Source organism: Apodemus sylvaticus, chromosome X (assembly GCF_947179515.1).
Source record: "Apodemus sylvaticus chromosome X, mApoSyl1.1, whole genome shotgun sequence".
Classification (NCBI taxonomy): Eukaryota; Metazoa; Chordata; class Mammalia; order Rodentia; family Muridae; genus Apodemus; species Apodemus sylvaticus.
Genome location: NC_067495.1, coordinates 103,477,204 through 103,500,782, shown reverse-complemented (window position 1 = coordinate 103,500,782; position 23,579 = coordinate 103,477,204). Strand labels below are relative to the sequence as shown.

The following is a 23,579-nucleotide window of genomic DNA, read 5'->3' as shown; positions in this document are numbered from 1 at the left end:
ATGTGCATAGGAGTAGCATTATGTAGACTCAGCACATTCCATATACATATGTTTGTATACACACACAGACATATATATATATATGTATACACACACATATATACATGTATGTACATATATTTCTCTCACTTTCTCTCCCTCTCTCTCTCTCTGTGTGTGTGTGTGTGTGTGTGAGTAGGCTTAGATTTTTTAAAACCTACTTTGAATAAGGGTTCCAAAAGGTTTGACCTCCCCCATTTTTGTCCACTGTTCAAATGGAGAGGAGAGAAAAGATGGTAAATATGACAGGGGGATGTGGCCCTGTTTAGAAATAATTTTTTTTAATTTTTTCTTCATTGATATATTTTTTATTTACATTTCAAATAATTTCCCCTTTTCTGGGTCCCCACTCCCCGCAAGTCCCATAAGACCTCTTCCGTCCCCCTGTTCTTCCACCCACCCCTTCCCACTTCCCTGTTCTGGAATTCCCTATACTCTTGGACTGAGTCTTTCCAGAACCAGGGGCCACTCCTCTGTTCTTCTTGTACCTCATTTAATGTGTGGATTATGTTTTTGGTATTCCAATTTTCTAGGCTAATATCCACTTATTAGTGAGTGCATACCATGATTGATCTTTTGAGACTGGGTTACCTCACTTAGTATGATGTTTTCTAGCTCCATCCATTTGCCTAAGAATTTCATGAATTCATTGTTTCTAATGGCTGAGTAGTATTCCATTGTGTAGATATACCACATTTTTTGTATCCATTCCTCCGTTGAGGGATACCTGGGTTCTTCCCAGCTTCTGGCTATTATAAATAAGGCTGCTATGAACATAGTGGAGCATGTGTCCTTATTGCATGCTGAAGAATCCTCTGGGTATATGCCCAGGAGTGGTATAGCAGGATCCTCAGGGAGTGTCATGCCCAGTTTTCTGAGGAACCGCCAGTCTGATTTCCATAGTGTTTGCACCATCTTGCAATCCCACCAGCAGTGGAGGAGTGTTCCTCTTTCTCCACATCCTCGCCAACACCTGCTGTCTCCTGAGTTTTTGACCTTAGCCATTCTGACTGTTGTGAGGTGAAATCTCAGGGATGTTTTGATTTGCATTTCCCTAATGGTTAATGATGTTGAACATTTCTTAAGGTGTTTCTCAGCCCTCCGAAGTTCTTCATGTGAAAATTCTTTGTTTAGCTCCGTACCCCATTTTTAATGGGGTTATTTGGTTCTCTGGGTTCTAACTTCTTGAGTTCTTTGTATATATTAGATATTAGCCCTCTGTCAGATTTAGGGTTGGTGAAGATCCTTTCCCAATCTGTTGGTTGACATTTTGTCCTGTTGACAGTGTCCTTTGCCTTACAGAAACTTTGTAGTTTTATGAGGTCCCATTTGTCAATTCTTGATCTTAGAGCATAAGCTACTGGTGTTCTATTTAAGAACTTTTCCCTTCTGCCCATATCGTCAAGGGTCTTCCCCAGTTTCTTTTCTATTAGTTTCAGTGTGTCAGGTTTTATGTGGAAGTCCTTGATCCATTTGGAGTTGAGCTTAGTACAAGGCGATAAAGATGGATCGATTCGCATTCGTCTGCATGCTGACCTCCAATTGAACCAGCTCCATTTGTTGAAAAGGCTATCTTTTTTTCCACTGGATGTTTTCAGCTCCTTTGTCGAAGATCAAGTAACCATAGGTGTGTTGGTTCATTTCTGGGTCTTCAATCCTATTCCATTGATCCACTTGCCTGACATTGTACCAATACCATGCAGTTTTTATCATTATTGCTCTGTAATAACGTTTGAGGTTTGGGATACTGATTCCCCCTGAAGTTCTTTTACTGTTGAGAATAGCTTTAGCTATCCTGGGTTTTTTGTTATTCCAGATGAATTTGAGAATTGCTCTTTCTAGCTCTATGAAGAACTAACTGGGTTGGGATTTTGATGGGGATTGCATTGAATCTGTAGATTGCCTTTGGCAAGATGGCCATTTTAACTATATTAATCCTGCCAATCCACGAGCATGGAAGATTTTTCCATTTTCTGAGATCTTCTTCAATTAGAAATAGTTTTTTGGGAGTGATTTCAATCTCCATTTGTCAGGACACCAGTAGTCCAGTTTAGTAGTATCAGGATGCCAAACACAAACCAGCAGCCATGGCAAGATCCAGCTGAAACAGCCAGGCCTCTGCCAAATAAATGTGAGTCAGCAGGAGTAACCAGAACCAGCAGGGACACCAGAAGTTTTCTGTTGTGCCTCTCTCAATGAGATGAAGAAGAGAGACCAAAAATGTCTTGCAAGTCTCTATTTGCGAGTGCCCTATCACTGGCTGTTGGGTCCTATTTATATTCTCTCCCAAACATCATGTATTCTCCCACGGGTCTTGCCTCAGCAAGACACCCATGAGTCTGCCTTACATGATACAACCAGGAACTTACACACACACACACACACACACACACACACATACACACACCAAGGAGGCCATGAATTTGAAAGAGATCAAGGAGGGGTATTGGGGAGGGTTCAGAGGGAGGAAAGAAAGGGAGAAAAGATACAATTATATTATAATCTCAAAAAGAAGCCAGGCAGTGGTAGTCCATGCCTTTAATCCCAGTACTTGGGAGGCAGAGGCAGATGGATTTTTGAGTTCAAGGCCAGCCTGGTCTACAGAGTGAGTTCCAGGACAGCCAGGGATACACAGAGAAACCCTGTCTCCAAACACATAAATAAATAAATAAATAAATAAATAAATAAATAAATAAAGCAAACATATTAATCAATTTAATCTTTAGTGTTAAAGGCCATTCATTAGTAACCAAAATAAACCATTTTTTCTTTTTTACTCTCAAGATATGTCTTTTTGGGGTTACGTGGACTTATAAGGAGCCTATAACCCCTATATATCTTCTTCTGAGAAATGCATATGCAGACCCATGGCGTATTTTAAAATTAGGGATTTGGTCTGTGGGTTTGCTTGTTTTGCTATTGAGTTACACAGGTTATTTATATTTTGAATCTTATTCCCTGATATTAAAACTTTCCCCCAATTATGAATATTGCCTTTTATTCTTCTGATTCTCCTCTGTTTCCTAGAGTGTGTTCGGTCTGGTAAAATCCTATTTGACTATTTTTGCTTTTGTTGTCTGTAGATAAGCAACGAATTTTAAGGAATTGTAAAATAAGCCTAAAGTTAAAGGGGAAGGGAACATAAAAGGGTAAAACAGAAATATGTCAGTTATCCACAAATGTAAAGCATGGGTGAAAAATGAGGGTTGGTGTTATAAAGAAATAAACAAAATCAAGATTTTGAACTAGAGCAAAAGAAACAAGGCTCATGCATAAAATCATAAATAAAAACAAATGTTACAATAAATGTCTCAAAATAAAGTAAGTCATGAAAGAGACTATCATGAATAATTACATCATGAAATTTAATAAGCAAGAAATGTGGTAGCCTAGAATAAGTGGAAGAATTCCCAGAATCACAGTCATCTGCAGTGAGTTAAAAATAAGTAGAAAGCCTAAACTGTATGCTAACAAAATAGAAGGTTCACTTAGTAATTAAAGGAAAGCCTAGGACAGGTTGCTTTACAGGAGCAGTCCACGAAATAGGCAAAGAGCAAATTAATTTAATAAATTTTAAATTCTTGCAAATAAATGAAAACACACAGTAAACTTCCAAATTACTCATCTCCTAAGAGAGGGCACCAAGTAGCACATGATGACCTCAAACTCTATGCAGTTGAGGACAAACTTGCAGTTCTGAGCCTCTTTGCTTCCATCTCCCAGCTCCTGACGATGACAAGTTACATGTGATACCTTAGAGGAAAACAATGGCTTTGTGCATAGTAAGCAGGCTCTCCACCAACTGAGCAGCATGTCCAGCTCTCTGACTCATAATGTAAGTCGCTATTATCTGTAGATGAAAGCTAGACAGGGGCACCATCAGAAAAGGAAATTATAGACCAATATTCTAAATGAATATTCACGTAAAACTCTTCAAGAAAATGCTAGCAAACCAAATTCAACAGCACATTAAAAGGATTATATACCACTGTCTGTGAGTGTTATACTTTGAATATGAAGTGTCCCCCACAGGCTCATGTGCTGAATGTTAGTTCCTCAGCTGGTAGTCATACTTTGCAAGACACACACATTGGGAGCTGGGGCCCAGATGAAGGAAGTGGATCTAAGGGTATGTTATGAGAAGGTATACCTTGTCTGTGGCCCATTCTCATCTCAGTTTTTCCTTCTTGACCATTGACTTCATTCAAAGCTTCTGTCCTGCATGTAGGACAGTTGGCCTTTTGTCTGGGCCAAAGTCATAATTCTAGCTGTCCTTGGACTAAAATCAGTGAAAAAAATAATATGCCATAGTAAACTGTTATGACTTTAAACTGTTTCAGGTATTTGTCATACGGACAAGAAGTCTGTCTAATACAAGATTGGTTCAATGGACACACATAGATGAATATGATACACCACATTACCAGAATGAAAACATGATTATCTCTTTTTAAAAAGCCTTTGGAAAAATTGACCAGCAATGATAAAAGCACTCAACAAACTCAGTATATAAGGAACTTGCCTTGACTTACTATTAAAGGATAGAAATGAAGTTACACATCTAAAATATATGCAACAATATCAAGTTATCACACGAGAATACACAATACATGGTTAAAGTATATTTAATAAAGGTACCTAATACCTTTGTTAGGTATAAATCTATATCAATGTAAGGATACACATAACTACCACATTATGTAACATAGTGCTTGAAGTTCAAACCACAGAAACCATCAAGAAACATTTCTTATGGGCAGGATGCCACATACCTTTAATCCCAGCACTTTGGAGGCAGAGACAGATGTATCTCTCTGTACATTCAAGGTCATCCTGCTATTCATAGTGAGTTCCAGGACATCTGGGACTACACAGAGAGACCCCTGTTATAAAAAAAAAAAAAACAAGCAAAAAAATCAAAAAAAAAAAAAAAGAGAAAGAAAGAAAGAGGGAGGAAGAGAACAAACATGAATATAAAGCATCCAATGGGGAAGGGAGAGTTAATTATATGTAAGCAGATGGCATGATCTTATGTATAAAAATCATTAAAGCTTCAGCAACCAATAACTGTCCTTAAACCAATTCAATGTGTTTGCAGCATATTAAAATCAATAGCCCGAGTTCAGTGCAGTTCCTAAGCAATGAACACTCAAAAAAAAAAAAGAAAAAGAAAGAAAAGAACACTATATAATAGCAAGCAGAAGAATAAAAGGCATAGGTATAAAGCTAACCAAATGGTGAAAGAGTTTTACAATAAATTTATATACAATTTTTAATTGTCAAATACTCCCTTAACAAAAAGGGAACAAAAATCCTCCAGACATGGTGGCACACACCTGTAGTCCTAGAACGTCATGCATTGAGGGTAGCTTGGACAACCTAGTATGTTCCAAGGTTGCCTGGAATAGAAAGACTTTTACATAAATAAACCAACCAACAAATGTATCCAAACATATATTCTCAATTAATAAGATCAAAATAAAGTGTACAGAGTTTTTTTTTTACATGCTATAGCCAATGATTTTTTTTTACATTTTCTAATTTGATATATTTTTTATTTACATTTCAAATGATTTCCCCTTTTCTAGCCCCCCACTCCCCGAAAGTCCCGTAAGCCCCCTTCTCTCCCCCTATTCTCCCACCCACCCCTTCCCACTTCCCTGTTCTGGTTTTGCCCTATACTGCTTCACTGAGTCTTTCCAGAACAGGGGGCCACTCTTCCTTTCTTCTTGTACCTCATTTGATGTGTGGATTATGTTTTGGGTATTCCAGTTTTCTAGGTTAATATCCACTTATTAGTGAGTGCATACCATGATTCACCTTTTGAGTCAGGGTTACCTCACTTAGTATGATGTTCTCTAGCTCCATCCATTTGCCTAAGAATTTCATGAATTCATTGTTTCTAATGGCTGAATAGTACTCCATTGTGTAGATATACCACATTTTTTGCATCCACTCTTCTGTTGAGGGATACCTGGGTTCTTTCCAGTATCTGGCAATTATAAATAGGGCTGCTATGAACATAGTAGAGCATGTATCCTTATTACATGGTGGGGAATCCTCTGGGTATATGCCCAAGAGTGGTATAGCAGGATCTTCTGGAAGTGAGGTGCCCAGTTTTGGAGGAACCGCCAGACTGATTTCCAGAGTGGTTGTACCAATTTGCAACCCCACCAGCAGTGGAGGAGTGTTCCTCATTCTCCACAACCTCTCCCACACCTGCTGTCTCCTAAATTTTTAATCTTAGCCATTCTGACTGGTGTAAGGTGAAATCTCAGGGTTGTTTTGATTTGCATTTCCCTAATGACTAATGAAGTTGAGCATTTTTTAAGATGCTTCTCCGCCATCCGAAGTTCTTCAGTTGAGAATTCTTTGTTTAACTCTGTACCCCATTTTTAATAGGGTTGTTTGGTTTTCTGGAGTCTAACTTCTTGAGTTCTTTATATATATTGGATATTAGCCCTCTATCTGATGTAGGATTGGTGAAGATCTTTTCCCAAATTCTTGGTTGCCGATTTGTCCTCTTGATGGTGTCCTTTGCCTTACAGAAACTTTGTAATTTTATGAGATCCCATTTGTCAATTCTTGATCTTAGAGCATAAGCTATTGGTGTTCTGTTCAGAAACTTTCTCCCTGTACCGATGTCCTCAAGGGTCTTCCCCAGTTTCTTTTCTATTAGCTTCAGAGTGTCTGGCTTTATGTGGAGGTCCTTGATCCATTTGGAGTTGAGCTTAGTACAAGGAGACAAGAATGGATCAATTCTCATTCTTCTGCATGCTGACCTCCAGTTGAACCAGCACCATTTGTTGAAAAGGCTACCTTTTTTCCATTGGATGTTTTCAGCCCCTTTGTCGAGGATCAAGTGGCCATAGGTGTGTGGGTTCATTTCTGGATCTTCAATCCTGTTCCATTGATCCTCCTGCCTGTCACTGTACCAATACCATGCAGTTTTTAACACTATTGCTCTGTAGTATTGCTTGAGGTCAGGGATACTGATTCCCCCAGAATTTCTTTTGTTGCTGAGAATAGTTTTAGCTATCCTGGGTTTTTTGTTATTCCAGATGAATTTGATAATTGCTCTTTCTAACTCTGTGAAGAATTGAGCTGGGGTTTTGATGGGTATTGCATTGAATCTGTATATTGCTTTTGGCAAAATGGCCATTTTAACTATATTGATTCTACCGATCCTTGAACATGGGAGGTTTTCCCATTTTTTGAGGTCTTCTTCCATTTCCTTCTTCAGAGTCTTGAAGTTCTTGTCATACAGATCTTTCACATGTTTAGTAAGAGTCACCCCAAGATACTTTATACTGTTTGTGGGTATTGTGAAGGGGGTCATTTCTTTTCTATTTTTTTTTAAATTTAAATTTTTCTATGGAAATGCACAAAATCTACAGCAGTCATAGCAGCTATGGAAAAGAATAGGAAAACATAGTTAAGACACTGTAACATCTAATTTCAAGTTCTCACGATTTATTATAATAATTACAGTGCAGCAATTACAATGACCTATTTATAGATCAATGGAAAATAAACCCCAGAAAAGAACCCATAGATTTTGTTGGTTTGTTTTCATTAAATGTGATAAGGGAGTTTAATGATGAGATATTATCAAGAGATGCTGGAGAAAAGAGATATCCAAATTGAAGTAATGAACCCTGATCCTTACCTCTCATCTGACACATAGATTAACAAAGGTGGATTATAACCCAAGATGCAAAATCAGAACTATAGTATTTCTAGAAGTATAGTATAAAATCTTTACAATCAGAAAAGAGGCAATGTTTTGTTAGACATAAAGGGTAACCATGGAAAACAATTTTAGGAATTCTTTGAAATATAAATTTTCGGTGTCTGAGGAGGTAGGGAAGGAAAGTGTCTCCAATGCTGGTGTGAAGACCAGAGTTCAGGCCCTGAGGACTCACATGAATAATGGGTATGCATGGCAGGCTCCTTCCTGTAACTCCAGAATGTGGAAGGCAGAGACAAGAGATGCTAGGAGAAAGCTTTCTAGCCAGATTGGCAATGTGGCTAAGCTCCGTCTCATTGAGTAAAAGATAAAAGATGTGTAACATGGAAGACTTCCAATATCAACCTCTTATCTCCATATGCATGCATGCACATGTCCTTGCCTCATCCTACACACACACACACACACACACACACACACACACATGAAAAATATGTTCAGTGTCATTGTCAAGAGGCAAATAAAAATGAAATACCAATGAAATACTAGAACATGATAATTAAAGGTTCATACTTGATCATTTCCAAATGTTGGTGAGGATTTAGAGCTGCCATAGCTCTCCTGTGTTACTAATAGGAATACAATATGACTGTGTATATGGTATTTCCCCACCAAAACTTACATTGAAGTTTAACTCTGGACATAGCATTGTTAAGAGGTAGGGGCTCTTTGACAGTGGATCCCTAAGGAACGATGTAATGTCATTCTTAGATGAGCATCCTATCAGTGTCACAAGATTTGGATCAGTTATCACATGGGAGAATGTTTCACATTATTATTATTATTATTATTATTATTATTATTATTATTATTGGAGAACATGTTTCACATCGTATATGTGCATTCATTGGTTCTTCTACTTCCTTCTATGAAGTGAAACAGTATTATGTCCTCACTAGATAGGTTGTGAATTTTCTAGGCTCAGAACCAATTTTCTAAAAAAGAATAATAATTTCAGGCGTCTTGTTATAGTATTGGAAAACAATGTAAGAAAAGACACTTGGAGAAAATATCTAACGTTTTAGTTAAACATACATGTGCCATATGGCCAAAAAGTTCACTTCTGGATGATTATTAAAGAAAACATGCTCCACCCAACTATCATAAACCCACATTCATGTCACCATTATTTACAATCACACAAAACTGTTAACAAACCAAATGTCTATTGTCAGGTGAGTAGATAAATTGTGGTACATTCATAAAATTTATTATGATTCACTAATAGGAAAGAAAAAGTTACAGATGCATTCTATGGCATGGATAAATCTCATACTGTTATCTTGCGTGAGTGAAACCATAAGCGTTTCACTCAACTAATGTGATAAAATGCTAGAAAAGTCAAGGTGAGAATAGTCTGGTTATCAAGTAAGATAGAGATGATGGGCATTGTCTATAAATGGCCATGAGAACACTGATTGCAATTATGAAAACGACAAGAACCTTGATTATGTCCACTTACAGATTAATACAGTATTCAAAAATCATGTGCATATGGGTTTAAAAGGTACCATTTATTGTGTTTAAATGACAGTGTCATTAGTTTTTAATTTTTACTTTTATTTTGTAAGTTTAAAATTTTAATTTTAATTTTTCAAAGTTCAACTATTTCTCCTATATATGAATGTTTAATATGAATGTTAACTTTTAAAGCTTTATCTGTGTTTCCTTTATAATATCCACAGAGATCATGTAGTAAGTAAAGGTACAGGGAGAACGAAAGGGTTTCCCAATGCATGGGAAGTGAAATCCAGTGTTATGAAAAGGACAAAGGAGAAAAACTAGTAGACTAGGAGTGTTAAAAGGGATATGAGATGGGGCAGGATGAAGAAGGGGATATGGGAAAGAGCAACTGACAATAAAGACAATAAAGACATATGGAACCTACTAGTGCAGAAGCTTCCGAAAATATACACATATGTAAAAGAAGTTTAAATGGAGTCACCACGTGGGAGAGATCATAACCTAACTAGATAACATGCTACCAAATAAACTCCAAGTACCATGAATGGGTTATATCTTTTGGATTCACTGTCCAAAGGAGCTCCACAGACCCACCCAAACATCACAGACTATTGCTGAGGCCATTGGTTACTCTCCACGACTGGATGGTAAGGCCCTACTGCTGAATGTCCACTTACTTATGTCATCAAACACGGAAAACGTGAGCTGGTACCCAACTGGAAGCTTCTCCCTTACTGACTAGCATTTGTGATGCTGGGAAGTATTCTGCATTCCAGGAGAAAAGCAATCACCAATTTCAGCCAGCTAGAACTTTGTTAGCTATAATATCAATCTGCCTACAACATAGGTATATTGGTACAATAATGGAATGGATGTTATGGAAATAACTAATGATTTTTAATTGATATAAGTCCCATTCCTTAAAATGGAAATCATGCCAGACACTACTAAAGTGAAGAAGCTGACTAGATAAGTCATGGGTCTAGGGTAAAACCTACTACTATTATTCTGCTAAATGAACTCAGCAACAAAATGACTCCTAATCCCATGTTGCTGTAGCTATAGATGAGGGCCCCACTCAACCCTCCCTAGAGAAACTTTGACTTGCTGTCAGTGAACACAAAACCCACAACTGAGACTCTGAAGTATTCATCCCTGCTGGGGATGTCTTGATTACACCACTCCTATCAAGGTTCGGGGATCAATGTGGAAGAATATTGTAAGAGTCAGAGGTTTTAGACAATTTTCCAGACACAACAGGACAGATGTACATATGAACCCCCAGATACTGTAACAGCACATGCAAGATCTGCACAGACTCAAGCTAGTCAGAATTCTCAACACGAAGGATGGGAGGTGGGCACAAAGTCCCATGCCTAACTAAGAAGCTACTTGCAATTGATAACTGCTGGGAGAAAGAAAAATATATTTTCGCCAATGGACACTATATATCCAGCCACATGCCAGTGCAGGCCCTATGTTCAAGAGGAAATGGCCAACACAAAGAAGCCCAGGTTTTTGTGTGCTTTTAATTGGTTTCACTTGGCGGGTGGTTTCTTTTGTTGTGTTGTTTGTTTTGAGAGAGAAAAGATGTGAGGGCTGTGTGGGGTAGGGGAAAGAATATGTATTTTATGGTAAATCCCTTTCTCCTGGGGATTCTATTCACTATTTAAGAGTTGTGGAACTTAGCATGTGGCACAGACCGACCTTCTCCGAAGCTGCAACAGGAGGATTATATTTTCAAAGTCAACTTGAGCATCTTAGTGACATCCAGTCTCAGAATAAACTTGGAAGGACCGAGGGGATAGCTTAGTGCTAAAGTTCTTGCCTAACATATCCAAGGCTTCAAGTTCCATCTGAAACTCTGAGGAGCAGAGATAGAAAGAAGGCAAATATCAAGTATATGCTGTGAAATAGATAAATATTTGTCTTGTTTCCAAAGGCATTAACAGATCTGAAGGAAAACTCACTGGGAATGGTTCTATAGCCAATGAGAGCAGTCCACTAAGTGGGGGACTTCAGACTTGACAAGAGGTCAAAAGTTGGACATCTCCAACCATATCCCAAAGAAGTTTGATAACACTATGTAAAAAAGGGGCCCCAAATGGTTCTGTGTGTCTACAAAACTTAGCAAAGCACCCAAATGATATTATCAAGCTCTTATTATTATACATGTATACATTATACACGCTAGGCACTTGCCTGTAGATAACTCAGTTTGATACTAGCCACAACTTAAAGCATGAGGATTTTTCCCTTAAGGTTGAACCTAGATAGTGAGAACCTAAGAAATCAGATCCCTTCCCAGACCTCGCAGTTAACACAAAACCGTGACTCTAATGCCACATTGTTTTTTCAAAAGCACTGTGCCTTGAGCCACCTCTTATCTCCTTCTTTCTCCTGATGCATTCCTACCATCCAATGTAGAAAAAAAAAGCCCTAGGCAGGAATGCTGAGAGCCAGACAGAAAGCTGGAGCTCTGTCCCAGACACATAAGAAGCAAGTGTCCGAGAAAGCAGAGGATGCTGCCCCGTTACCAGCCTCCCCACTTGGCCCCCTTCTGAGCTCAATGCTCCTCACACCTGGCCCTGCTCTTTCTTTCTTCATCCATTTTCAGCCTCAACACCCCTCTGCAATCCCTCGGCTTTTCTTCCTTGTCTCCAGGCCACCCAACTCTCATCTTTTTTCTCTTTCCTTTCCTTTGAGTTCTAACCAGCACCGCACCGCCCCTCTTACCCCCCCCCCCCACCCCTGCTTCCTTTACTCCTTCTGCTGTCTGTGTTCCTTTCTCTCCTGCTCTGCTTTCAAGGCTCCATTAGGGCCCCACTATCGACTCAGCCCTTACAAAGGCTCAGCGGTTTTGAGATGAAGTAAAACGTCACTAATTTGTTCTAATTGGGGGGAAAGGTCAGTCTGTCTTAAACGAAAAGTATGAGGGATAGGATATTGGGAGGGGGCCACACAATCTCATTACTTTCAAGTACAAAAAATAACCCCAGTGACTGAGACAAGAGAATAAAAGGCAAAGCTATATGTTTCGGAGAGCCGTAAGTGGTCTGACAAACAGGCAAAGCTCATTTATAATTAGGACATTCACTTTCGGGCTACAAATTTGGTGCTGAGGTCTTTGCATTGAAGTAGGCTAATATTTCTCTTGTTTACACAATTAGTTTGCAGACAGAGCTCTTTCATCATAGATACAGGTACAATCCCATTAGAAGGGTGCGCCATTTCAGAGACCTACTTTCTCAGGCCACATGTTTTGATTCAGCCAGTTTTGAAAAGGAGGAACAGTGACCCACAGCAGCAACAGCAATATTTTCCTGATTCACTTCATTGCAAGAGTTATTATCAATGAAATAAATTCCCTGTTGAGGTCACATTATTTGGGGGGAAGGGACACAGAGGTGAGAGAGAAGTATCTGAATGGACACAAGCAGAGCCAATCATCAGCTAAGCAGCATGCCATCAAAGGCCCTTAGTTTGAAATCTACTAATTTAGAAGCCAATTTGTTGAGCTAATTGGAATGGTAAACAAAGCAAAGATTTGTAAAAATTTTTAAAACTTTACATGCATTGTCAAAGTGTTTTCTTCATTTATGTGCAATTATTAAACTAATTAGCTAAGCTGCCACCAATTTCTGAAAGTGGTTACCTAGAAAAAGTCCTATTTGGAATGTGTTCTCTAGACTGTTTTACCTTGTAATGTGTGAAAAAGAAATTAAATCCATTTTCTTTTCAAATTGCTTGTAATTAAGGTTTCCTACCTGCTAGCCTCTCCTCAACTTATCCTTCTCATAGATCAAGAGTGTTTTTACTCTGTACAGCTAGATAAGAAGGGGCATGGATAGGAAGCTGAATTCTACCAACATTTTTCTGAATTAATGGGAGATCACAATTCCTGAATTTGCATGCATGCTAACCCCCATCACTGACAATGCGGTGATGTAGAAAGGAATATCCCAGCATATTAATTTGTAGTATTAGAGTCACTCAGAAATGAGATATTTCTTGCTGTAGTGATGTAATACAAATTTGTGGCCACTTCAGTGATTGGGGGGGAATATATTGATATAAAATAGCTTTTCCCAAAATCCATAAACTAGAGAGCACTTCCAATTATACAATCTTTAGCATTAACATCAAGAAGTCACCACAGGATTCCTGGAAATTGTTCAGCCACCCAAAGGTAGGAAGATAAGGGGGCAGTTTTGTTATGATTAGAAGTACAGCTAAAAGGATTGGCTTTGTTTGAAAGCCACTGGAACTGCTGAAAAGGATCATGGGAGCACTATTCTGAGATTTGTGCTTTCTCTGCATGAGAAGGGAGCAGGGTCTACTGAATGAGTCTTGGTTACTAGATTCAAAAACATTGACCCATACGTGGCAATTCTCAAGGCAAACTCAGAGGAACAGCCTTGCTTCAGATTGCAGAGAAAAGGTGATGTTAGACTACATTGGACTTTAGGAAGATTAAAAATGTTTGAGTGCCCTCTTCCAGTCTCCTAAATCCTACATTAAAGGTGTTAAGGGTACTATTTAGTTTGATATGATAGGTACAAACCAATGATGTTCTGAAAGGTATTTGCCTGATGTTCTATGATTTAAAGGGAAATAAAACCACACCTTCAGTATTTTTGTTGTTGTTATTTATTGTGGGCTTCTATATATGCTTTTAACACTGTAAGATAAGAAAATGGGAATATGGAATTTTCTTTATACACTCCTGCCTCAAGCCCATAGGAATAAATCTGTCAAATGATCAGAGCACTTTTCAAAACATGCACCCCAAAATATTCAAATGTATATATTATAGAAGTACAGCTAACAAAATCACAAGGCATCTTTGGCAGTGTGTGTGTCTTTAAGGATGCAGAATTTTTGGAGCTTGTTCTTGCCAGGTCGTTCCAGTTAGGATCAGGGGTATTCTGAATGGAGTAGGAAACTTTGAAGATTACTCAATCCTATACTTTATTTCCCAAATATATTGTGTTCAAATGTCCTCAAATTGCCCCTCCTACCACAACATAGTGAAGCATGCAAGGGCCTAAGGACTTGTCCATTCCTTTGGCATTCCTTCTCATATTTTCAGACTGAGGAAGCTGACATCTAAGAATATAATGAGATAAATCATTAAAAAAGAGAAGGATAGCACAGTGGTAACTTTGGCTGTGTGTGGGCTTCTTCATAGCAATCCTTTATCTGTCCAATATTTAAAGCAATCTCCATTTTCTTTAGAGAGTGGCTTCAAGAGAAAAAAAAACCCACATCAGAAATGTGCATTTAGAACATTTTGATATAGAGAGTTGGACAAGCAGAATGAGGGTTAAAGGGGCTCCTACTCTTCCTTCAAAAGCTCTCATTTTACTTCTTTCTGAATAAGTTCAATGTCCCAGAATAGTTGGCTTTGTTTTCTCTATGTCTAGGAGACAGGCCTGAGAATATGTGTTTGCGTGAATAAACGTGGTGTGAGAGACAGACAGGGACCCTCACAGAAAGAAACACATATACAAAGACACAAACGGTGGCACAGACAAACTCACCAATAAAGGCACAAAGACACACAGAATGCAATAAAGAAGCACACGTACACAGATATGCATGTTCACACACAGCAACAAAAAAGGGAGCCGGAGCGGTGATAGCAGAGAGAGTTAACAGAGAAGGACATGTAAACAGGGAGGCTAATAAAGCAAGATTGGTATTACAGACAGAAAGAAATATGGGCAGGGAGATACAAAGACCAGGAGAGGACTATGCAACAGAAAAGAAAAACATCTGCAGGAGCTGAGAAGGATGGAGAAATACCGGGACAGAAAGAGGAAATCCATAGTGGCAAAAAGAGAGATCACTCTCATTCTTTTGGATTCACTTCTAGAATCCTCCAAAGTTTAGTTTCCCATAGCCAGTAAGGAAATTAAGTTATACTACCTCTTATCCTCGGCAAACTGCTCAGAGGCAATTAAAAAAAAAAATCTGGCCATTGCTAATGTGTTTTCTTTGTTTTATATTTACCACGTTTAATTGTGAGTGAGTCACAATTAGGGGACTATAGGAGCCAAAGTGAAAGTAAGGGGTGACAGGGACACCCACGGCGAATCCTCCAGTGTTTTCTCCAGCCCTGCAGTGTGAGACTTTCATATCCTTCTATAGTCTGGCACTGTTGGGGGGCTTTTGGTGGTATGCTCTATGTAAAATAGATACACTGTTTATCTGAAAAACCATTTATAGCATGGCCGTGTACCTGGTACCCATTCCCAGTCTTTAGACCTTTTATATAACTATGGAATCAGGGGCAGTACCTAGGAAGAAGTTTTCTTGGTTCTTGGCGGTACCCAGCAAAGAAGTTTTCCTCTTATTTCTTCTTCCAGGAACCTTTGCTCTACTGTTTAACAATGGTCATTTGCAAGCAGGTGTTTGTTTATAAGCCAGATGTGGTGGGGTAAAGTCAGCACTCCTGAAGCCAAGGGAAGTGGAAGGAGCTGTGAGTTAGGACAGCATGAGTTGCCTAGCAAGTATCAGCCTTGGCTAAAAGGTGATATCGTATCTCCTAACAGAAAAAGAAAAATTATAAAAGTAGTGCCGAGAATGCTTTTGTTTTGCCATTTTAAATTTTGAAACCAGCCATGTAGTCCAGACTGGTCTAAACTGTCAACTCCTTGGTGTTGGGATTATGGACATGTGTTACCACTTGAAGCTACAGCTATAATATGTCTGTTTATAGGTCAGAGGTCAAAAAACTATGGCCTGAGACCAAATCAGACCATCACTTATTTTTTGTGGCCTTAGGGCTAAGGATGATTTTTTTTATATATTTTAAATGGTTGAAAACAAAATAATATTTCATGATACATAAAAAGTACGTGAAATTCAAAATCCAATGACGCTAAGTAAATCTGTATTCTGACATAGCCATGCTTCTTGTTAGTGGCTCCTCTCATGGTACAATAGCAAAACTGAGTAGCCTGACAGATGCATATGACTTGCTGCCTTTTACGTAAAAAAGCGATCCTGGAGCAAAGAGGTAGCTTTGTAGTTGTAGCTATTTGGAAAAAGTTGCAGAGGTATGCACTCATATTTGATTGCAAAACATTTTTTCAAAGTATAAATAAAAGAAGATTAACTAGAACTCTTTCTCAGATGCTTGCAGCATATTAGGTATGGGAAAAAAATCTGAATCAAGTCCCCTCTTAAAGTTGAAAAGCATTTCTTTATAGACCTTTTTAAAGCAGGGTCTTACAGGAGGCCTTATTAGAACCAGCTGATTACTGTTCTTTCAAATCCCGAAATGCAAAATGACGTCTTGCAAGTAGAAAATAAACATGATTAGTATGTAATTTCCTATTCCCCTTTCAAAAGAAGAACAAAATGGTAAATTACAAACTACTTCATCACTACTAGAACGCCTAACTCTCCTCGGTAGTCTTGTCTGAGTCATGCATTAAAATCACTGTTAAAGGTCATCATGACTTCTCTGAACAGGCATTGATATTATTAACTAAAGTTCTGCTAAAATAAAAATCGCCATGCTACTCTTTCACAAGAAAATATCTGTCACTACCAAGTGGCCAGTGTAAGCCAAATGACAGTTAATAATGCACTATAAACATTTCTTGTGGGAAACATGTAACGATGCAATTTCTTTACATTGTCAAATTTGTTCCTAACTTTAGTTTCGTATTTTGCTGTTTCCAATACGTATAAATTGCATTGTATGTCAAGGAGAACATTCCAGGGTAGAAAAGAACAGTGGAACTGGAAAAATCTATCTACAATATGGCTTCAGGGTGGGAAACGCATTTGTTGCTGAAAGCCCGCATGCAAGTTTGAAATCACAGACTGGCACTCAAGACAAGCCAATGACAGCCTTTTCATTATACAGTAGCTAAATTACATGGTCCTGTTGTTGTCACTACTGCTGTTGCTTCATCTACAATTGCAAACCAAACAATATGAGAGTGATTAAAATCTTTTGCTTCCTATTAAGGACACTTGATGCTTATCTTGCAATTTGCATTTGGCCTTAAGGTATTCTAATCAAGCGAATTTCACCCATGTTGACATAGCTGGCTGCTTTGAAAGTAGGAGTGCAGGATACCTTTAGTTTGCCTCCAGGTCCTTTCTTATGAACTCTGATTACTTGAAGTCTTGAGAGGTTTGCCTGCAATTTGAAGGTGGCCCAGTAAACAAAAGAAAATCGTTTTTACATGGGAAAGTGTTCTAGCATGGAGTGTTGCAGGGTTAAATGACACGAGGGATGGAGAACTCCAGGAGCGCCTTAGCACAGCAATGTATTGACTGAAGCTGATGCAGCTTTGTAAGAATTACCTATATGACCCAGGCTGCGAATAAAGGCCAGTGACAGAGTGCTTACCTAAAACTACCTAAAACGTGCAAAGCATTAAGTTCAGTCCCCAGCACCACAAAGAAACAAGAAAACAAATGGGTTTCTAACAATACTTTCCTTTTGATTAGCAATTACTGAAATGTATGATACCTATATTTCATTACCTATTAATTAAAAATTAATGATGAAAAGTCAGAACAAACCATTTCATATGCAAAGCCTTATCACATAAGAGTCAGAGGTTATTTTCAGGCTTTGTTTTGGAGCTGGAGAGATGGCTCAGAGGTTCAGAGAACTTCTTGCCCTTCCAGAGGCTTAGCTCTCAGCACCCAGTGCAAGTGACTCCCAGCTGCCTCTAACTAACTCCAGGAGTTTGGATATCCTTGTCTTGGATCCTTGACACCTGCATGCACATGCCTGTACACCAACACACCAGACATATGTACAAGGGGATTGAAATTTTTTTTTCAGAGCTGTGCTCATACGTACATACAACACACATGAGAGAGAGAGAGAGAGAGAGAGAGAGAGAGAGAGAGAGAGAGAGAGAGAGAGAGAATATGCACCATTTGTTTAGAAAAGAAAGCGATTTGGCTTTTACAGCCAATTTGGTGGTAGATAAATCTGAGGTCAGTAGAGAAACAGTATCTGTATTGACTATCATAGCTGTCTACCTTAATGGAATTTTCCTATATCTGTGTTCAGTTCAATAGTCATTTAGGGGTTATTAAGAAAACCTAAGATCCTCTTGTCTCAGCTTCCTGAACATTGGGATAATAGGCTAGGAATACAGGTATGTGCCATTATTTTTGGTTTGTGAGCTGAATTTCTAATGTGAGCCCATGTTAATTTGTTAATTTAAATAAACTATCAACATCTATGTGACTAGTGACTCCTGTACTGAACAAAGCAGTCTTTGAAAGACTAAGTTTGCCTTGCTAATGTTAGAATTCTGTCTTAGCTCCTCCCCACAGTTACCTGGCAACAGCCAGGTAGAACCCTCCCCACAGTTCCCTGGCAACAGCCAGATAGGCCTGGCCTACTATAAAGAGGGCTGCTCAGCCTCTCCTCTCTCTCTTACCTCCCTTCTCTCACTCTCAGCTTCTCTCTTGCCAGCTCTTGGAGTCTCCTCCCCTCCCCCCTCTCTCAGGCCCTCATACCTGGCCTCTACTTCTCTACTCTCTCCCCTTCTCAGCCTTTCTCTGCCTCTGCTACCCTCTTAACGTCTCTCCCCATGCCCTAAATAAACTTTATTCTATACTATGCCATCTTGTGCCTGGTCCCTCAGGGGGAAGTAATGGGCCCACTGAGGCACCCCCTTCCCCCACACCTCTGCCAAACATATTCTCACACCTCTTTCTCTTTTTATGATCACAACAGCTGAAGTAGTTTTGCATTAATTGTTCTTATCTTTCTGTGTGACATGGGTTCTTTGGAAACTGGAAAATACCTGATGCATAAATTCCTTCTAAAAATTCTTCTTAAAGTATGACATTACGGAGGACATTATGCCCCTCACCTTTTCCTTAAAGCATGCAGTTCAATAGTTTTCAGAATACATTCACAAATAACTTCTACTATCATCAAAAATCAACTAAAAAGGTTTTATTCTTTTTACCACCCCAAGACGAAACCTCATTTCCTTTGCCAAATCCAAGCCCTAGGACATCTATCCTTATGTTTTCTTCTAGGATTTTTATAGTATTTACTCTCCTATTTAAGTCTGTGAGTTAAATTCTAAATGTGGTGTGTAGTAGGCATCTAAGTTCATCATTTTTGCATGTGTAAATGCAATTGTTCCATTTCTTGAAAATATATCTTTTCAAGAATAAATAGTCTTGACACTCTTGCCCAAAATAAAACAGAACAAAACCCAAAATTAGCTGGCCATCAATGTTTCAGTGTCTAGACTCTCAGGCCTTTTCCACTGATTTGTATTTCTAGCCTTACAATCACAGTGACTTGAATACTGGTTTCAGTATCAGGAAGTGGAAGTCCCTCCACTTTATACTTCCTCAGGTGGGTTTTGGTAACTCTGGGTCCATTCTCAAAGTTTAGTATCAGTTTAGTTTCAATAAAGAATTAATCCAAGAGTCCAACTAAAATTGAATTGAATATGTGGGACATAATGTATTTTTCCATTTATTTAGATGTTCTATAACACTAAGAAAAACATTTCAAAATTTAGTAATATTCAGAGTGTATAAACTTGGCAATGTATTTGTTGAATTTATTGCAAAACATTTTATTCTACTTGATATTATTATAAAATAAATTGTTTTGTTCATTCAATGTTTAGATCACTCATTACAAATATATAAAAACACAGCTGTTTTTTTCTGTGTTACCCTGGTTTCTTGAAATCACTCTAAATTAATTCATTAGTTCTAATAGTCTCTTAGGTTCTTTAGGAACTTCTATACAAAGGAGCTTACCATTTGCAAACAGACATACTTTACTTATCCCCATCCAATTTGAAGGTCATTTATTTATTTCGTTCTTGTCCACTTACCCTAGCTAGACCCTCTGATATGATGCTTAATATAAGTGGCAAGTGTCCAACCTTGTTACAGTTATTGGGGAGAAAGAGTCTATTTTCTCACCGTTTGAGTATGTTAGTTGTGAACTTTCATAAATGGCCTTTCCAGGTAAAGAAATTTCCCACCCATTAAGACATTAGAAGAATGAGGGGGAAATGAGGTTAAAGGTTCAATTAAAGGTAGCAATGCAGTGGTGGGGGCAGGAGGGGGAGTAGGGAGGGGGGCATGAAACCTGGAGGAAGTTTCCTTCTATTCCTAGTCTGTTGATGGATGACAAAAGAATATTGGATTTTAGGTGTTTTCCTGTGCCTATTGAACGATTATATTTAATCTATATTACGTATTTAGTGGTTTTTTACTGGTATTCATTTATGGTTTGAGATGGTACATCTTTCTATGCAGTTCAGGTTGCCCCTGAAGTCTTGCTATTTAGGTCAGGCTAGGCTTGAACTCCCTATATCCCTGTCTCTGATTCACCATCATAAGTTTTTGGAGTACAGGCTTACACCTCTGTACCTGGATATAAGTAATTCATTTTGTAGGTTGATTTTTAGTGTTAGAGCAAGCTGGTGTACCTGGAATATTGTCCTATCGGTTATTGTGTATGATTCTTTTTTAAACATTTTTGATACTAGATTTTAAAATTCAATGGTTTATATATAACAGCCTGAAATTCAAGTCCATGCCAACAGAGGCAATCTATGAACTTTAGCTATCATATGTTTTATCTATATCAATAAACATCCCAGCTCTCTAGCACTGATACCACAACCCTCCCATTTTAATGGGTCTATGTCTGACTATGCTCTTGTTCTGCCATGGTTCTGACCCTTGAGAGGTATCCTTCTGCTTGGAGTGTTAAACAGGTTCCATGTGATGGTCCAACTCTAATTAGATATGCTAGAAGCTTCAAATTGAGGGTTTGGAGACTCTGTGCTTAGGTCCATGATCCCTTAGCAATGCCTACCTTGACAGACAGAGCTGGACAGAACATCTCATGGAGAGTCTGCTGATGGTCTGTAAGTTCAGTGCACAATTGTGTAAGCACCTAATTCTCTAGGCAGTTATGCCACTCAGGTGAAGATGGTTGGCCAGCTTCAGAATACACCTTTTTGCACACATGGGATACATACAGAAATCACCTCAACCTTTGGATAAATTTAGAATTTTCTAGGACAAACAAAAGAGGACTACATTCTAGTACTACTCAGGAACAAAGATGGGGTTTTAAAAAAAAAGACAGTATTCTTCATTCAAAATTCAGAATGTGGGGACAGAGTTTCAAACAGAACCAACCTGGTACAGCATAGAGGGGGTTATGCAGAACAGTGTTTCTAAAAAACATACCAAAGAGATATGATGAAACCTTTGCATCTCCCCAATAATAGGAGTTTGAAATGTATTTGACCTGGTTTCCATTGGGAATCTCATAGCACTCACTATGTAAGTATGCCTGACTGTTTGCTGAAGTCCTCCACTTTCTGCTTGAATGCTATCTCTAGGACCCTTTCCATTTGCTGTTCCTTCATCTTCTTGACCTTTGCCTGGGTCTGTTTCCTCTAGTCCAGACAGTGCCATTATTCCTGGGTCTGTTTTGCACATTCCCATGTGTTTTAGTTACTTTCCTTGGTGCTGTGACAAAATATTTGACAAAAACGACTTAAGGAAGAAGGGTCTTATTGTTCATGGTGTGAAGGTGCAGTCAGTCCATCAGGACAAGAGAGACACGGAAGCAGGATGCACATTCATCCACAGTCAAAAGCAGTGAGTGGTTTTGTCCTTCTTCCTCACCCTGGCACAACAGCCCATGGCAACATGCCACCCACATTCAGGGTGCTTCTTCTCTCTTCATGTAAACCTTTTGGAAATACCATTGTGGGTGGGCACACACAGTAATACATCTCTAAGTGATCCTAAACCAATCAAACTGACCTGAAGATTAACATCAAACATCATCCCTTCGAAAACAATTTGAATTACTGTGTTGCTTCCTCTCCTTGGACACCTCTAATTTCACAGGACCATTTGGGCTTATTCACAGGCTTCCATGGTACAACCCTGAAGTTCAGTGAATACTTTATTCTCTCAAAATGTCTTGAAAGTTTCAGATTGTCATTTTATTTCAAGCGTTTTGTGTCAGTATTCATAAGATAATTTAGGTGCCTAGGCTTATCTGTGATGCCTTTTCTTTCCTTGGTCAGGGTATTGCGATATTTGTGGAAGTTATTTTGGGAAATGTTCTTCCTCTTCTATTTTTTTTTTTTTGAAGGAGCTTGTGAATTGTTAGTATTGGAGCAAGAGAATGTGGCGTATTGGATGTGGAGCAAGAGGAACCCTCCTCCATTGCTGGTGGGAGTGTAAACTTGTACAATCACTTTTGTAAATCAATTTGGCTGTTTCTCAGAAAACTGGGAACAGTTCTACCTCAAGACCAGCTATACCACTCCTGGACATATTCCCAAAATATGCTCCAACATTCCACAAAGACCCTTGCTCAACTATGTTCATTGCAGCTTTATTCATAATAATCAGAAACTGGAAGCAACCCATATGCCCCTCAACTGAAGAATGGATACAGAAAATTTGGTTCATTTACACAGAAGAGTAGTACTCAAGTACAAGTCATACTTGTCTATTAAAAACATGGACATCAGGAAATTTTCAGGCAAAAGAATGGAGCTTGAGAATATCATCCTGAGTGAGGTATCCCAGTCCCCAAAGGACATGCATGGTATATATTTACATGTAAGTGCACATTAGCCATACAATACAGGATACACATGTTATACTCCACAGACCCAAAGAAGCTAAACATGAAGGAAGTCCCAAGTGAGAATATTTGAATATCACTCAGAAGGGGGAATATAATAGTCATAGGAGGTAGATGGAGGGAGGGAACTGGGTGGGAGAGGGGATGGGGAGGGGAATGGGAGTGTTTGGGATCAGGTATGGGGAGGGACAGAAAAAATGGCCATGAGAATGAATGGAAATCTGCAACTTACAGGAGTGGAGAGGGTGGGGGGGCATCTCTCGGACAAGACAGAGAACTGGGATATGGGAGACACCCAAGAATCAATGGGGGTGACCTTAGCTGTGACTCACAACATTGGGCTTATGGAATCTGAAGAGGCTTCCCACTATAGCCAAGTAGGAACCACAGTAAAAAGATAGGAACACCAACCCATCCACAAAACTTTCAACCCCAATTTATCCTGTCTACAAGAAATGTAGGCACAGGGGGTGGAGCAGACACTGAGGGAATAGGCAATCAATAACTGCCCTGACTTGAGATCTATCACATGTGCAAGCACCAATCCCTGACACTGTTAATGATCCTTTGTTGTGCTTGCAGACAAGAGTCTAGCATGGCTGACCTCTGAGAGGCTCCACCCAGCAGTTGACTCAGACAGACTCAGTCACCCAGAGCCAAACAGTGGAT

At 38.9% G+C, this 23,579-nt stretch overlaps 1 pseudogene; it reads right to left on the bottom strand.

Moving 5' to 3' along the window:
- The window catches only part of LOC127674628 (60S ribosomal protein L35-like), a 148,542-nt pseudogene extending 126,824 nt beyond the window's left edge, over positions 1-21,718 (bottom strand).
- Positions 21,719-23,579: the final 1,861 nt, after the last annotated feature.